This window comes from Nelumbo nucifera, chromosome 1 (genome assembly GCF_055504915.1).
Source record: "Nelumbo nucifera cultivar China Antique chromosome 1, China Antique-T2T, whole genome shotgun sequence".
Classification (NCBI taxonomy): domain Eukaryota; kingdom Viridiplantae; phylum Streptophyta; class Magnoliopsida; order Proteales; family Nelumbonaceae; genus Nelumbo; species Nelumbo nucifera.
Window position 1 is genome coordinate 210,346,645 of NC_142649.1, and position 4,139 is coordinate 210,350,783.

The 4,139-nt window shown below is 40.3% G+C and overlaps 1 non-coding gene across 1 annotated transcript; it reads left to right on the forward strand.

The window, feature by feature from the left end:
• The first annotated feature begins 626 nt into the window (after window positions 1-626).
• Window positions 627-733, forward strand: LOC148804454 (small nucleolar RNA R71). The gene has a single exon (XR_016081542.1). It is a non-coding gene; the product is annotated as a small nucleolar RNA R71 (small nucleolar RNA).
• Window positions 734-4,139: the final 3,406 nt, after the last annotated feature.

The following is a 4,139-nucleotide window of genomic DNA, read 5'->3' on the forward strand; positions in this document are numbered from 1 at the left end:
ATGAATTTATCTAGCTTGGCTTCAAAAGAAGTTGATCTATCCTGTTGAGGATGTGGCTGGAATCCTGGTGGTCCTTGCTATCTAGGCATGTTGTTGTTTTGGAAACTGGAACTGCCAGCATTGTTGTTATTGCTACTCCATGAAAAATTGGGGTGGTTTCTCCACCTGGGTTATATGTGTTGGAGTAAGGGTTGTTGACCTGCCTTCCTTGGAATTGATTCCCCACAAAGTTGCATTGCTCCATAAAATTCCCTCCTGCAAAATTAAAATTTCCATCACAACAGTCAGAACTAACATGACCTATACCATTACAATACTCACAGATTGGTTGCATAGAATTGTTGATGGCGTTGGCTTGCACGTTCATGGTGACCAATTGCTTGATTTAGCTTGAAATTTGAGCCTGCAAGGACGGTATGGAGTCTGCTTCTGATTTGCCTCCCTGTCTAGGTGGATTTAGCCGCTCGGCTGGCCACAAATAATTATTAGCTGCCATTTCCTCTAAGAGATCAAAAGCAGCATCTATAGTTTTCCTCATCAAGGAACCTCCTTTTGCAGCATCAATAGTATCTCTAGTAGTGCGAGTGGCTCCATTGTAGAAAGTCTGAATCAAAAGTCCCTTAGGTAAGCCATGGTGAGGGCAGCTTCTCTATAAATCCTTAAATCTTTCCCAAGCCTCATACAATGATTCATTCTCAAATTGCTGAAAGGTAGTGATGTCTTTGATGATCTTTGCGGTTTTAGCTAGGGGAAAATACTTAGCCAAGAAAGCCTATGCCAGTTGTGCCCATGTGGTTATGGAATTTGCTGGTAGAGAATTTAACCACGCTTTAGCTTTATCCTTCAAGGTGAAAGAAAAAAGCCTCAGCCTAATAGCATCATCTGAAACTCCATTTGAAGGTATCGCAGATTTCCAAGAAATTTGCGATGTGAGCATTAGAGTCTTCATTGCCCATGCCATAAAACTACATGCTTGACTGAAACATTTGGAGTAGAGCTGGCTTAATCTCAAAGTTATTGGCATTGATGTTTGGCCTTGTGATACTCTGTCGGTCTACTTGGTTACCTCCATTATCTTCTGCCATCTCTGAAAGCCTTACTTACTGAGCTTTCCTGCTTTCTCTAACAAACTTCTCGATTTCAGGTCTGAACCGAAGAAGCTTGGGTTGTGAACTTCGAGTTCTTCGCATACGCCAAAACACTACCTATAGAAAGAAAGCAAACAAACAAAGCTAGCAAAAACTAATAAAAAACTGTGCTTTAAATCAAGAGAAACTAAATTAATTATGGTGTTAAATAAAATTCATTCCCTGGCAACGACGCCAAAAACATAACCGCTATCCCCAAGAGTACGGAGTCCTGCAAGTAATATAGTAAGGAATACAGAATTGTTCCCACGAGGAATGAATTATTTAGCCACCTATTAATTTCTTCTCAATACAATTTCATGAGGGTTGTTATATTCCAAGGTGTTCCTAAAAGCACTAGTCAATCTTTCTCAAGAGTCAACTAGCTAACCCTGTGTTCAACTAAATGGAATTACAATCAATGAATTCTCATTCTTTCAATCCAAATTCTCTTTGCATAAACACAAGGGTTATTAATGATATCTCTACATAATTATTGGTCGAATAAGTGTTATTAATTCAACCTCGACTATCATCTCTCGATGGATAATCTTGATTAAAGAATGAATCATTGGTGATCAATCAATGATACATAATCAGCACAAATAACACAATATAGCAAGAACCTCATCGATTTTATTATTGACTGGAAATCAATACATGATCAGGTATTAGTCCCTAACAATAGAAACCTAGCCCCTCATGATGTAATTAAGAACAAACAAACTACCCTAATTAATTTCAGATCAAACCACTTTTAATGATACGAAGAGTACTGCATACGAGAATTGATAGAACCGATTTAGCAATTAGATCTTTAGGCTGTCCAACTGAAGTGAATTCAGTCTTGGGTTGGTGAAACCCTAATTTGTGAGCAGCCTCTCTCAGTGCAGCCAACCCTATCTATGTACGACAATTCCTATATCTCTATCAGAAATTTAATCACCATAGATACATTAAGTACACAGAATTCGCAGGTCATCAATTCAAGTATGAATGATTGCCAACCGAACCATGCAACTTATCTCTAAGATGCATTCAGTCCATTTTCTGGATTAGATGATATGATTACCTACTCTTTCTCAAGTAATTCAAGTAATCCAAGATGCAAGAACAATTCGGCCAAGATTATTCTATAAATTGAAACCCAAATCAAGAATCCCAAGACTAAATCACACTCAATTGGATCTGCTAAAAGTGAATTACAAGTTAGAATTAAAACTCATCATGGTTCGCATAAAAGAAAGGAAGAAGAAAGATTCAATAGAGAAACCTCAAGAAACCCTAATCAAATCTAGGTTACCAAACTGCAGAACCAAAGAAGAAGACAACTTATGAATCTTTGCATCAATCTTCGATCTCCTTGCTGTGCTCCTTCTCCAATTCGCATTCAGCAGCCTTCTCTTCTCTCTAGCAATTTCTCTTCTTCAATTTTCTTTTTGGGGTTCGAACCCTAATCCTTTCTTTTTCTTTTCTTTTTATACCTTTCCTCTTCTCTAAAGGCAGCCGCCTTTCTCCCCTCTAGGGCTGCGAATTGGGCTACTGTTCTTGGTGGGCCGAACTACTGTTCTCTTGATTTTTAGCTGGGTCTTGCTTCTTTGTGGGCCAAAGTGAAGGGAGGAGATATCCACCATATGGACGCCCGAATCTTGCAGAATAGAATGGGCGAATTTCAAAAAAATTCTCTCCATCCTACTAGGAATCGTATTCCCTATTTTAGAAAAGTCATATTTTTCATGGATCAATCTTGAACCATGAACCGAACCAGATCTGAACAAAAGTAGTAGGAAAGGGATATACCTGATACAGAGAAATAGTATCTCCCAATGGAGGTGTTCACGCCCAAGGACGAAACCAAAAACTGCTCCCACTGAAGATGACACAGTGCAGGATGGAGCAGAATCAACAACGTTCTTCTAAAGAACCGGATCCTTTGCAAGAATCAGTTGGACGGCACGTGAGCACTTCTTCCAATCAGCCATTTTACAAAGGGCTGATATCAAGATCCAATCTTGATCACTCCAACTGACAAGAGGAGATCGAACTGGCAGATATGGCGACAGCAGGAAGGAGGCGGCAAGAGAGATTTCGCGCAGTGATGCTGAATTCTCTCTTCTGTGATTTCAGCTCTGATGATAGAATGTGATGAGTATCTAAAGGCTGCCGCCCCCTCCTCCTTTTATAACCTTAAAGGGATCAGCTCCTAATCCCATTAGGAGTTGCTGATCCAAATCATATTTGGATCAGAATTCCCTTTAAGTGATAAGGGTAAACCCTTATCTTATCTGTAGATTAGATCAGCCCCCCCTTATCCTATTAGGAGGTTTCCAGATCTGAATCACATTCAGATCTGGACTCGCTGAGTGGATAGGGTTAAGACCCAATCCTATCTACTAATCTAATCTTAGAATTCGCCCCTCATTTAACTGATCAAATCAGCCCATTTCGAAATGGGCTTTAGGCCCAATAAGGTTATGTGCTCACTTATCCTTCCAAACTGCTGCCCAGTTGGGTTCCTTGTATGGTGTGGGACCCAAACATTGATCTACACATCAGCCACATGGGTTCAGCCTAGCCTTTGTTACAAGGCCTGGCCGAATACACTGTTATGGACAGTGCGCTCCCTGAAACTCATCACATGGGCTCTATGGGCACAACACTTACCCTAAGTGGTCTCTGGGCCAAGCCACCTTGTAACACCCAGGGACTGTGGGCAGATGCAAGATTAGCCCATTAGGTATTACCCTCAATGGCCTTACACATAACCTCTTATCCCATAATGATCAAACACTGCCCGACAAGAGAGGACCTCTCCCTTGGCTGCAAGGAATAGTGTTGCACTCTCTACTCACATGGATCCCGGGAATTAAAACCCTTTTGCAAACGTTTGGATACTATAATATATATATATATATATATATGTATATCAGTATATAAATATATTTTGCAAAACAAAAGTTCAACGATTGAAATCGGCTACCGGTAGTCTTGGTTTCCATCAGAGAGAGTGCA